Source organism: Pygocentrus nattereri, chromosome 6 (genome assembly GCF_015220715.1).
Source record: "Pygocentrus nattereri isolate fPygNat1 chromosome 6, fPygNat1.pri, whole genome shotgun sequence".
NCBI lineage: Eukaryota > Metazoa > Chordata > Actinopteri > Characiformes > Serrasalmidae > Pygocentrus > Pygocentrus nattereri.
The window spans coordinates 36985381-36999518 of record NC_051216.1 but is presented as its reverse complement, the minus strand read 5'-3'; the positions used below and the strand labels follow the sequence as shown (position 1 = coordinate 36999518).

The 14138-nt window shown below is 39.5% G+C and overlaps 1 protein-coding gene across 1 annotated transcript in view; it reads right to left on the bottom strand.

The window, feature by feature from the left end:
• zmp:0000000936 (interleukin-1 receptor type 1) overlaps window positions 1-6740 on the bottom strand; it is a 55953-nt gene extending 49213 nt beyond the window's left edge. Inside the window, exons 1-2 of the mRNA XM_017723991.2 lie at window positions 6221-6740; window positions 5449-5588 (exon numbers count right to left, since the gene is read on the bottom strand). The gene's annotated coding sequence lies outside the window, so the exon portion shown is untranslated. The remainder of the gene's footprint in view (window positions 1-5448; window positions 5589-6220) is intronic.
• Between the last annotated feature and the right edge of the window lie 7398 nt (window positions 6741-14138).

Sequence of the window (14138 nt, the reverse complement as noted above, 5' to 3'; positions counted from 1 at the left end):
TTTTATGAATTCATTTCAATAATACACCTGTTTGTGCACTATTCTTTGTGTATGCCATGTCACCAAAAAAAAAGGTTTCTCATAGTGAAACAAGGTATTCATGGTATAAAAAAATGCCATCATTTATCTAATACTGCTTTTTCTCAGCTTAAGTCTGACAAAAATGACTTCTCTACAAATACCAAATAAATACTTAAATAAGGATTTATAGGTGACCTGCATTAAATCAACAATAAACATTTTTCAGTAATGACTTATAACAGGTAACTACGCACTGTCATGACAGGAAATAGATCTTGACATAATCTTTTTTTTTTTTTTGACAGAACCTTCCATATTTCCCATTCCTTCAACAGAAAACACTTGAACAGTTCAGAAAGCGTATTAACTTCTGTAAAACTGTATGATCAATAGTAAAGTGGAATAGAGCTGGATCCATTTAAGTGGCTCCACTTTTGTGTTGTTAATCTTTTAATCCATCATTACTTCAGACAAAACACAATTTTCCTGAGCGACTGTTCCAGTGACAGTACTTTTCCGCAACAGCTAAACAGACCACAGAATACAATCAATTTTGCCTTGTATTTAGTCACCCAACTTTATGCTCTCAGATATCCTGTAAATAGGTGTCAGTTTAGCTTCAGCTGGAACCAAGCTTGTGCTGTGAGGCTTGTTTGGCCTGTTAATTAACACATTCCAGTCCTCAACACCACACTTTTTAACTAACTTGACTTTTTGCTCTGTCAGACATTAGTTTTATCATCTTTACCATTTATCAGCAAAGCACCTGTTAGTCAGACTTAAACTTGTACTACACTATGCTAAAATTAAGTAAGCTGATCAAGCTCAGCGTTGTGATAACTACAGATAAATGTGTAGTTATCTACTTTGTAGCTACTTTCCCAAAGTTTGTAGCTAGCTACAATTTATCTACTGTTCAAGAAATAGTAGTGGCTACTTATCTACTTTTTGAAAAGTAGTGGTTACTTTTTAGGTGCTTTTTGAAAAGTAATGTGCTACTATGAAAGATTGATTATCAGAATGTTTGTGAATCTCTATCTGACACATGAAACAAGAGCAACTGACAACAAGACACTGCATTTAATCATGTGCCAGAAAGAAACACACAATTGAAAAGCTGAAAATATACAAATAGATCACCAAAAGGAAGTTTAACTGTGACAAACAATCAGACTTACACAACTAAAGAAATTATATCCAGCAAGAATTCAGACTAAAGGCAAAGTCAATCATTCCAGGTTTTTCCTGTCAAAAATAACTAAATACAAACCAAAGAATTTTGTTGCAGTGTTGTGAACTGTTGAAATAAAACTGCTCCAATTAAAACATTCCAGCAAGATGCACTGATCAGGCATAACATTATGACTACCTCCTTGTTTCTACACTCATTTCCATTTTATCAGCTCCACTTACTATGTAAGTGCACTTTGTAATTCTACAATTACAAACTGTAGTTCAACTGTTTCTCTGCACTTTGCTAGCCCCCTTTTACCCTGTTCTTCAGTAGTCAGAACCTCCATGGACTCTCACAGAGCAGGTACTATCTGGGTGGTGGATCATTCTCAGCACTGCAGTACCACTGATGTGGTGGTGGTGTGTTAGAATATTTTGTGCTGGTATGAGTGGATCAGACACAGCAGTCCTGCTGGAGTTTTTAAACACCTCAGTATCACTGCTGGACTAAGAATAACCCACCAATCAAAATTATCCAGCCAACAGAGTCCTGTGGGCAGCATCCTATGACCACTGATGAAGGAGTAGAGGATGACCAACACAAACTGTGCAGAAGCAGATGAGCTATCATCTCTGGCTTTACGTCTGCAGGATAAACCGACAAAAAGGGTACATCTAACACAGTGGACAGTGAGTGGATACAGTGATTAAAAACCCACTTGTACAGCTCAACACATTATTAACACACCACCACCATGTCAATGTTACTGCAGTGTTGAGAATGATCCACCACTCAAATAGTACCTGCTCTTTGAGGGTCCATGGGGGTCCTGACCACTAAAGAACAGGGGGCCAACTTATGTACACAGAGAAACAGATGGAGTACAGTCTGTAATTGTAGCTATATAGTAAGTGGAGCTGAAAAAATTGACAATGAGCGTAGACACAAGGAGGTGGTCATGATATTATGCCTGATTTGTGTACAGACACTCACATTCAGAGTCTTCATTAAACTTCAGCAACACTTTAGCCTCAATGTTTAGCCTCCTCATCAGTGGCCCCGGCTCTGTTTGGGGTGAGAATCAGGCCTTAATAATCTTTCTGTTGCTGCTGTTGCGGCTCCACAGCAGAATTAGATTTTTAGGTAAAATAACAAGCCTCCTTTGTTGTAAAATCATTCTAACACACAGTTCTAACACAGTTTTCACAATAAATGGTCTTAAATGCTGTAGTTAATGTAGAACTGCTAATTCACCAGCCTTTAATGCTGAAGACTGCTGGTCATACAGCAACGCAGATAATGAAATGGATGCAACTCACGAAACGGATGCTGCTTCTCATTCTCTGGATTCTTGCTCAAATTTTCCTGTTCCACCTTAAATAGCGCAGCAGTACAGTTAAGATGCAATGGGACAATTCGAATGAGAAGCTAGAGGATGAGAAGCAATAATACAATAGTAATTGTTATAAGTTGAATACTGAGAGACGTTTTACAAGAAAGCAGAGCAAAGTCTGTGCTTTTGTTAATGTTTTTAGCCTGAACTATCAGCACATACTGATACATACTCAGAGATGGTAAAGATGGTAAAACGGACATAAAATTGTTGTTCCAAAGGTGAATTCATTTTCATCTCTTCTTAACATTCCGGTTGTAACCCCTGAGCTCAGCCTACTAGAAAGGGGTGATCAGCGCTTGGCATGTGCCCTTTTGCTCAAGCTGTCCACGGCTCAGTCAGGACTGCACAGCTGCCACCAGCCCAGTTATCAACTGTGTTCTGTGGTTCAGATTTTGCTGATTGCCTGAAGTCTGTAGCAAAATTGTAGCGAACATTTTTACTACAGCTATTCAAAAATTTGTAGGCAATACAGCTACTAGATACATTTCAGCTATAGCTACAGGGGCTCTTAGCTCCAAAAATTTGTAGCTAACTACAAATAGTAGCATTCTACTTAGCTATTCCCCCATCCGTGGTCAAGCTGGACATTGAAACACCAAAACCAGGTTTAAGTTTGTCTGGATTTAGTGGAGCACATGTGTTGAATAAACATTTGAACTCAATGATAATGCTTTTTTTTACCCGATTTACTCCCCAATTTATTTGTTTCCAATTCTACCTACTACTTAGGACCCTCCCAATCACACAATACTACCAATGCTAGGAGGGTGTAGGCTAGCACAGGCTTTCTTAGAGACCTGCGAAACCAGCCACCGCTTCTTTTCGTACTGCCGTCAATGGACAGCCAAATGCGCTCAGAGGAAAGCGCCAACCACCAGATCTGTTACATCAGCTAACAGATGCCTGCACTGACTAGCATTGCATTGAGTGATGGGGGGAGAATCCTACCCACCCAGAGAGAGCGAGGCCAATTGTGCTCTCTTGGACTCCCAGCTACGGATGGCTGTAGCATCACCAGGGATCAAACTCGCGATCTCCTGATGATAGGGCCAACGCTTAGACGGTTGTTCCACTTGGGAGCCCTATGACCATGCTTTTTGAGGGCAGTGTTTAAATATGGCACTAATATTTTGGTATGTAATGTTTAACCATAACATTGTTTAATGTTTACCATAATGTTATTGCCATGTCAGCCCAAAACCCAGCACGCAATAAAACATTTATTAATTCTATCAAGGCTCATTTGCATATTCTGCAACACCTGTATTGCAAAACAAAACACTGCATAACAAATGGAACAGTATACTGTACAGCTCTACTCATTAGCCATGAAGTGCCTGAAGAACGTTACTGACCACAGGTAGTAAGGATCAGTAATTTGAGTGCTAGCCTGCAAATTCTGAAATTCTATTTATTACCTTTAGACCACAACAACAAAAATGCACAGCAAACCAAAGCACATTACAACAGTCTAATAACAGACTGATTCATACAGAGAGAGCAAAGGTGGGAGTGTACGGCAGAGCTGCACGGCATTGTAAGCCAGTTATATTGACACATACTGCAACTGCAATGTGGTTTGTTTTTTAGAGACAGCATGATGCAACTTTTCCTTTGCCAGAAATGTTTTTTTTTTTAACTACAAAGCTTTAAAATGATCTTTTAAAGCACTTCACTTAAAATGAGCACCTAAAAGCATGACAACATGAAATTATGCAATAATGATGTGAACAACACAACCAGAGGAAGTCTGGCAACTACTGAAGAGCCTGTTATACAAAACTGTTCCATTTCTCCTCCTCCCTCGCTCTGTCCTTGTTTGGACAATGATAGTCTAATGTGTTCAATCAATCTTTGCCAAGTCACATTCTCTTTCGGGAGAACGTGAATGTGAGCTTTCGAGTAGTGGCCTGGGAACCAGCTCTGTCCACTCACTGAATCATCAAATAAAAACATTTTTCCAAAGCAAGACAATAATAAGACCTATTAGTTCCTGTAAGCATGTCATTTTTTCATTATCTATTTATTACACCACTTGAAAATAATAGCCACACCATATTGTGTGAATATTCCATGATGATTGAGGTGATGCAAAAGTAGTGTTACATTAAAGTTCATCTTTCTCTTGTAAAGTAATGTTTTTTTAAGATATAACAATATTATGTTACAGCATCAACGATAAGGATTCTAGCATGTAATAACTGTGTGTTCAGCAGTTGTTTACCATGCATAGTCATATGCAAAGTTTTGCGTATGAAATTCCATGTTTTGACGATTTTCTAAGTGAAAATAAATTAACATCTTTTAAACACATCTTAATGTACAGTAATGCACAGAGTTTAGTGCAACGTAAGACCACAATTTAATGCACGTTTACTTTTTCTTTACTTAATTTAACAAAAAATAAAACATAAAAAAATGTTAAACTCAAATGAATAGAAACTATGCACTGAAATTTGCAGAAAAATGGCAAGTTTGTTCACCATATAAGATGTGCTGGCTTCATTTTACTTTGGGGAAAAAAAAACAAAACATGTGATTTGACCAAGGGCGTTCAAACTTTTGCACACAACGGCATCTAACACAGGAACAAATGATATGCTGATTCATGGCAACTAAGTGGCCAAGTGACATGTGGTGAATCAGCACACTTTTCGTTAAGTGCAATCTAGCAACACAAGAATGTTTAAGTGTGTAGAACTGTGATTTAAAAAGGAAAATAAAATTTAAAAAGAGATCTCACGCCCTGCGACCTGTCCAGGGTGAATCCTGCCTTCCGCACGATGACTGCTGGGATAGGCTCCAGCTTCCCCCCCCCCGCCCCGCCCCGCCCCCGGCTTTGTGTATGTGATCTCACCTGGATGAAACTCTGGCACAAGCCAGGCTGTTGACTTGTTGGACTGTGTTCACTGTGACGCCAACCAACTTCAGTGAAAAGGAGGACAGAGCCTCGTCCAGGAGAGAGTGTCCACTCAGGTGACTCACCACTCACTGCATCTAGGCACACAGTGTGACTGATGGTCAAACATCAAGCTGCGTCAGAGTGACCAAAATACCCACCCCCTTCCCTAAAGCAAGAGTAACGCACGTGTTTACATAAGACACACAATGAGCAGCTGGACAATTCCACGTCTTCTCAGACCAGTTTTTGGTATATATGCACTGTTGAATTTAGCGTACAGGAGAATAAATGAAACATAAAATTTGATCTGTGCGAAGATAATGGCACTTTTTTCCTTTTAGCTTTTATTTTTTTCCACCGAAATTTGCAGAAAAATGCTAGATCTAACCCTGGTCCTGGTAGAGGATTTGAGAGCTTATTTTCAACATCAACATGACATTTGACCTTAGTTTATAACTATATATTGGAAGAAAACCTCTCCATTTGTTGTTGTTTTTTTCATTCTTACTCATGATTAAAGGACCAATATAAGTGCCCTGCTATATCTCATTCGTCACGGGCTTATTATTCAACACATTAAACTGGCGAAGAACATCCGTTTCCAATAAAGTGGCCAACGAAGACACTCCTATCAAAGAAACACACACACACTCACACACCACTCAGGCTCACGAACCCACCACAGCTCTCCCACATTAACTCAGATAATGAATGAGGAGCTTCTCACCCACATCCACGGATTAAACATCCAGAGCTTTTTAGGTTTCAGTCGGTGAAGCAGTAGCCGTAGCCGCATTCAGACTTTCATGAAACAAACCGAGCTGTTTCCCTGGAACCGGCTGAGTTGGCGAAATACCGAGTGCTTCTCCATACTCAGTTTGAGAAACCCAGTGTTGCAATTTCCTCTTTCTCACAGCACAGATTGCTTTCCTCTCCCTCCTTCTTTTCTTCTTCAGCTTTCAGCTTGCGCAACTTCTCAGGCGACCGAGCTCGGCTGTCTGAAGAACTTAACCTAGTTAACTGGGAAGTTCTGAAGCGCAGAAGTAGTTCTGTTTTTCCTCAAAAACCGACGAAAAACACAAGCCAGTTTGTGTAGACATGATTCCCTCCGCAGGTTTTAAACAAGGACTGTTTAGGTCCTCGCTTCCACGCCTAGCCTAGCATATACTCTCTCGGAAGAATAGAGAGGCCACGTCCATAATCCAGAGTGAACAAAACGAACGGAGTAAATTTCACATCCTGCAATAGGTCCCTTTCGCCCAGACTACTCCCACACTTCTCATACAGTCCTGTACGGAAGCTCCAGGGTGGGAATGTTTACTGTGAACATGGACAGATTACTATTAGATGTTAAACATGTAATGTGTAACCTAATCCAAAGGATTACTATTTTATATGATTACTTTATTTTATTACTTTTGGATTACTTGTCTTTTGAAAGTCATATTACAGAGTTCAACAAGACAGCGACATTTATGACACAAAACGATACACAACATTTTACAGGTGACTTGAGGGGGTATTACATGGAAGCATTACATGGAGGACTAAAAATGTATAAATAAATAAATTAACAAATAAATAATTTAATATATAAATTAATAAATTCATTAATACGTTTTCCCCTGAAAAGGGCATTACTTAAATGTCTTGAATTTCTTTCTACAATTTCATATATCACCTTTTATTTGGACTATTTCTGTATTTACACATTTTTACATTTATAAAAAATGTGTGAAAAAGCACTCTATTGTTATCTCTCATACTTCTTATTCTTCTTCCACACTTTTCTGCAATTAATACAGCCTGAACCGCTTAACCTACAGACTCCGTTCAAACTGCGTTTCAAAGGTCTCTGCACTGTGACTTGTGCTATGTATTTTTGGAGTTGATTGGATTGGTAGATTTTAATAAAATTAAGTTTAAAAATTAAAAACCTCCCATAAGAATGAATGGCGGAATCTTCAGAACTTCAAATTCTAACTGACATCGATGATTGTCACAGCAGGCCACTCAGTCTCACAGACACAGCTGTCACGCAGTGAATCTGCTTTAAAATCCTTAAACTTTCACCTAGAAACTCCGTTTCAGTTTTAAATGGTAGAGAAATTTGTCCTCCTTTCTGAAACCTCAAAATATCTCATAATTGTATCGATTAGCTTTAGAGTTATGAGCATTTGTTTGGCACTAGGCACAGAAAACTGCCCCTTTCACTTCCATGTAAATTTCTCAAAATCAGAATCTGCTTATTTCAAGATTTTCAAGGTGTTTCACTTGTCCTAACTCAGACATTTTCTTCTCAATACAAACAACATTACACCAAAATAATCCTCAAGGGGTCTTACCTCACACCATCCAGTTACGCAATAGAGTAAACATTTCCTGAGTTATGATTGTTTGTTCAGAGGGTGCAAATCGGACTCAAACAAGGCTTCTCCACTAAGAGCTGCATAATAACAGAGTGACAGTTAATTTGAATGATGCCCACCCCCCCCCCCCCAAACACACACGACACAGACACATACCTAAGGAGGTGTTGTTCACCTACACAGAAACACACACACACACACTTGCCATTCCTTCAGGAAATACACACCTAGTTTATTTCTATATTTCCACATTTCTACATTTTTTATTTCTGTATGTTTTGTAACATCTGTATGTTAATAAGGTAGGTGGTTCTAACCTTACTGTAAAGCAGGATTGGTTAAAAAGGTGAGATCGATTTGGCTTTACTACAACCCCAATTCCAATGAAGTTGGGACGTTGTGTAAAACATAATTAAAAACAGAATACGATGATTTGCAAATCCTTTTCAATCTATATTCAATTAAATACACTACAAAGACAAGATATTTAATGTTCAAACTGATAAACTTTATTGTTTTTTGCAAAATTCACTCATTTTGAATTTGATGCCTGCAATACGTTCCAAAGAAGTTGGGACAGGGGCAACAAAAGACTGGGAAAGTTGAAGAATGCTCAAAAAACACCTGTTTGGAACATTCCACAGGTGAGCAGGTTAATTTGAAACAGGTGAGTGTCATGATTGGGTATAAAGGGAGCATCCCTGAAAGGCTCAGTCATTCACAAGCAAGGATGGGATGAGGTTCACCACTTTGTGAACAACATTGTTGAGAACAATGTTTCTCAACTTGCAATTGCGAGGAATTTAGGGATGTCATCATCTACAGTCCATAATGCCATCAAAAGATTCAGAGAATCTGGAGAAATCTCTGCAAGTAAGCGGCAAAGCAGAAAACCAACATTGAATGGCGGTGACCTTCGATCCCTCAGGCGGCTCTGCATTAAAAACCCACATCATTCTGTAACGGATATTACCACATGGGCTCAGGAACACTTCAGAAAATCATTGTCAGTGAACACAGTTCGTTGCTCCATCTACAAGTGCAAGTTAAAACTCTGCCATGCAAAGCAAAGGCCATATATCAACAACTCCCAGAAACACCGCTGGCTTCTCTGGGCCCAAGCTCATCTGAGATGGACTGACGCAAAGTGGAAAAGTGTCCTGTGGTCTGACGAGTTCACATTTCAAATTGTTTTTGGAAATCATGGACGTTGTGTCCTCCGGGCCAAAGAGGAAAAGGACTGTCTGGATTGTTATCAGCGCAAAGTTCAGAAGTTCTGATGGTATGGGGGTGTGTTAGTGCCCATGGCATGGGTAACTTGCACATATGTGAAGGCACCATTAATGCTGAAAGGTACATACGGGTTTTGGAGCAACATATGCTGCCATCCAAGCAACGTCTTTTTCAGGGATGTCCCTGCTTATTTCAGCAAGACAATGCCAAGCCACATTTACATTTATGGCATTTGGCTGACGCTCTTATCCAGAGCGACTTACAATTTTATCATTTTACACAAGTAGGCGAAGGTAGTGTTAGGAATCTTGCCCAAGGACTCTTATTGGTATAGTGTAGGGTGCTTACCCAGGTGGGGGATTGAACCCTAACATTCTGCACGTGTTACAACAGCATGGCGTCGTAGTAAAAGAGTGCGGGTACTAGACTGGCCTGCCTGCAGTCCAGACCTGTCTCCCATTGAAAATGTGTGGCACGTTATGAAGCGCAAAACACGGCAACGGAGACCCCGGACTGTTGAGCAACTGAAGTTGTACATCAAGCAAGAATGGGAAAGAATTCCACCTTCAAAGCTTCAACAATTAGTGTCCTTAGTTCCCAAACGCTTATTGAGTGTTGTTAAAAGTAAAGGTCATGTAACGGTGGTAAACATGCCCCTGTCCCAACTTCTTTGGAACATGTTGTAGGCATCAAATTCAAAATGAGTAAATATTTGCAAAAACCAATAAAGTTTATCGATTTGAACATCGTGTCTTTGTAGTGTATTCAATTGAATATAGGTCAAAAAGGATTTGCAAATAATTGTATTCTATTTTTATTTATGTTTTACACAACGTCCCAACTTCATTGGAATTGGGGTTGTACTACTGCCTTGGCCTACCTACCTCTGCCAGCTTCATGGAAGTCCTTGGCCTCTAGTAGCTGCTTCTGGTTGAAGGTAGCCCCTAGCCAAACAAGCACTTAGCTAAATTGTTGGCATTCGTTAATTTTGTGTGGTCCCGTGTTGCTAATGGCATTTTATTACGAGCCGTTACTAATGATTTAAGATCATTAGCTGGAGATTTTGAGAACCACAGACCAAATGACTACCTGTTTCTGTTTCACCTGGAAAGATTAGTGCATTGTTTAGTTCAGCTCATTGCTGATATGGATGTGTGAACCTTGACCTAACTGTGTTAGACTGTCTTCATGAAGTCGCCCACCAGCTTTATCTCTCAGAGTCGGAGGAAGCGACAGTTGGATCCTACATTTTACCTCCAACTGTAATTGAGGTTCACCTCCTTTTTGGCCACATCACTGGAGACATAGCACAGCTGTTCAGAGTATGCGATAGAACAGTTCGCCAGAGGATGGCTAGGTATAGGATAAGGTCATTAATGCCTTATCCCATAAGGTATTTTATCCAATTAATATTTTGTCCAGTATGTCTAATTTTTTTACCTTACCTTTGTTGTTTGCTGAAAATGTAATTGCTATTATATCTATGTGCAAATTTCTAGAAAATTAGTTAATGGTTTTGGTTTCCAGATTTTACAGTACAGCATGCTATATCTCTACTGCAAATGTAGAAACAGAAATATGACTGATTAAATACATACTTGCACTTCATCATTAACGTTAAATATTAAATTAAATATTACATTAAATATTTTTGAATGGCCTAATGTACTGGATTTGTGCTTTGTTCGTAGTTTATGAAGCAGCCCTGAGAACTTTTTTTACTAAATAGCATTGGTTTGGCATGTTGTTGTTGTGTTCATAAAGTCATACACTGAAAGGTTTTACTTTTACAAATGAAAAAATCTGAAGGCTCTCCTTAGAAAAGTTACTGAATTCTGACCTCATCTTGGTCTATTCTAATCATACATCTATTGCATGTTTGTCTATCCTGGAATGGAGCGCTCTCCTCTTTTGCTCTTCCTGAGAGTCAAGGATAGTGGCTGCTGTCTTGCTATACATTTTCATATCCATTGGAGAAAATTTGTGGTTTCTTATATTAGGCCATAAAATTGTCTTGACTATTTTGCAAATTATAGGACAGCGTGTATAGGAATCCATGCGGCGTGGAGTGCATCCTTCAGCTGAACCCACAAAGGAAGTATTTTGGACCAGCACCAAACAGTTTGTGGCTATTGATGGTTCGGACGCAAACGATCCGACGATCCGGCTATAAGAGCCGGCTCTTTGAAGTGAACGACGGGAGCCGGAACTTTGTAACTTTTTGCAACTTTGGTAGAACCCAAATATATTTAATTAACCCAGAATGGTGAAGCCTTATCTTAATTTAAGATGAACCTTTACACAGAAGAAGAACTGATTTTATTGACAATTTCTTATATTGAAATTACTTTCTATATGTACAGGAGAAACAATTCGTGACCAGTCTGATTATTACAAACTGAATATTGAATACATAACATATAGTATCATACAGTTCTGGGCCTCATTCTCCACATCCCGCAGCAGCTAGCAAGCCTCGTTGAATGCTGCACAGGCCCTTGCAACTTTGGCGGTATAATCAGGGAAAACCGCAAACCTCATACTGGATATAGTAATTCACTGCCGTTGCCTAGCTCTCTTTAAAATCTCAACACAGTCAGAGTAATAGTGCAGCGTGGCCACAATGGGATGCAGGATGTCACCTCTTTTTGCATCTAGAAAGTGATGAGCGCGGTCAACTTCAGGAGCTTTGTCCAAGTCAAAGGCCTGTTGCAACAACTCTGACACTGCAGAATTAATGAGCGAGAATGTCTCCCCCTCTGGGACGATCTTGATGTTCTGGCGGCAAGACCTGGACTCCAGGTCATCACATTTAGCATCCAGTGTGCTCACTTCCTTCGTTAAAAGCTTCACTTTGGCCTGCACTGCTAGCACATCCTCTGAGTACGTGGTCAGGGAGTGCTCCATATCTGACACTGTGGATTTCAGAGTTGAGACCTCAGTCTTCAGAGCAGTGAAATTGCGCATAATTCAACATTTGGTAGCATTAGCGGCTTTTCTAGGCATAGTGACCACCATCAAACAAGTCGATAAAGTTCACAGAGAAATTTAAGCACAATGACAAACCAACCAAAAAGTATAAATGAGCCTCAAAACATTAAAATAAAACTCCGCTCCGCAGAGAGCTCCAAAAACACGTCTATAGTTACCATGCTGTGTCACACCGGAAGTCTCAGACGGTTGAGGTTTTAAAACCTATGTCAACATACAAATTAATACATTTATAATAATGTATTTGCCAGTTGATGTCAAAATACAATTTGTTTCATCCTCCTCTCTCTTCTTGCACAAAAGCCTATCTCTCTTCTAGCTGCTTTGTATATATTCACGTTCCATGTCTTTTTTTATTTATGGTGTGTAGCCTATGTTGTATACCACATGCCTTAACACAGCAAGGATATAGAATATATTTCTAAGAATATAGAAAGGTTTGATAATTGCCACTTTTCCTTTTCCCATCAGAATAGAGAGGCTCTGGAGAGATATTATGTGGGAGTGCTTGATCTCTTCTACACAATCTTCACCAACCTTGAGAGAGAAGGCCTTCTTAATCCTGACAGCAAAGTTCATCTCTATGCTCTACACTGGTGCTTGCTTCCTCACATTCAGAAGCACCTAGACTTTTTCCTTTGTGGCTGGAACTTCCACCGATTATGCATTGAAATCAGTCCCCACTTCAATGGTGGATTCGACATGTGCATGAGACAGAGCAGGACCCCAGGCAGGTCTGAATGTTTTTGTCAGACTGTCCTTCATAGTACAATTTTACTACCTAGTAGTATTGCTCCACTTCATACCAGCTCAGATAATGCTGGTTTACTGTAAGATTTATATTTACCAAATACAAAAAATTATTTTTTGAAAATTAAAAGAAATGAGCAAATAATTTTCAATGCAGAACATCGAGTGTTATCATAAAAAAAAGTTCAATTTGTTTCCTTTTTCAAAATTGACCCTTTTCAGGCATTAACTCATCAAATCCTGTAGTAAAACTACAGGTATAAATTAAAATGTTCCTAATGGCTGCATTCCATAAAGTGTCCCAGTAAGCCATGCCAATGAGCCAGCATTCACAACACCAGATAGCTGAAAGTGACTTTTATTATTAATTTCACCAGTTTATTCCTGTTTTGACACATCAAAATCTCTGCTAGTGGGATTGAACCTAATAGAGCAACATGCTCAACACTTTAGAAGTTTGCAGCCTTTAGTGTACACACTGATTGAACTAGGTGCCAAGTGTTAATATAACTCTTGGTGCTGTGGACGAAACCAGTCCTGCGTGTTTGTTACACAAATGAGACGAATAGATCAGACTGAAGTGAAACAAACGGTATTATTACAGAATTCTGGAGAGGTTACAAACAGAGAACATGCATCATGTATTTCCCAAGTAAGCTCTGACCCCTTCTCATCTGACTCCCTTTTTTATAGTTGCATGACAGCTCCTCCCTTATCCAAGATATCAGTAGATTCCATCAAGCCTCCAATGTGTGCATGCCAACTGGACATGCTAAATTGCCCCTAGGTGTGAGTGTGTGAGTGACTGTCTGTGTCTGTCTGTCTGCCCTGCGATGGACTGGCGACCTGTCCAGGGTGTATCCTGCCTTTCGCCCGAAGACTGCTGGGATAGGCTCCAGCATCCCCCCGCGACCCTGATGGAGAAGCGGCTTAGAAAATGGATGGATGGATGGATGGATGTTTAGCTGGATAAAAATGTGATTCACAGCATCTGCAATAGGTTTCAGGCAGTCTTTCCCAAGATGAGTTTATGATCATGTACGACAATAAAAGAAGAATCAGAGACCAGCAGACATTTGCTGTTTTTGTATTTAAAAGTGTACTCAAACCATTATTCCATTAGTAAAATAGATTCATTTTCTATCAATTGACCAACTGCAGCACTCCCAAGTTAATTGTTATAATAAACTGAAACCAATTCCCATGGCTAGGACAAGTGTTACTGATTTAGTGATTTACCTGTAATGTGCACTGTATTTGAGATGCTCTTGGAAAGAACAGGGGAATTGTGTCTTTCCTCCC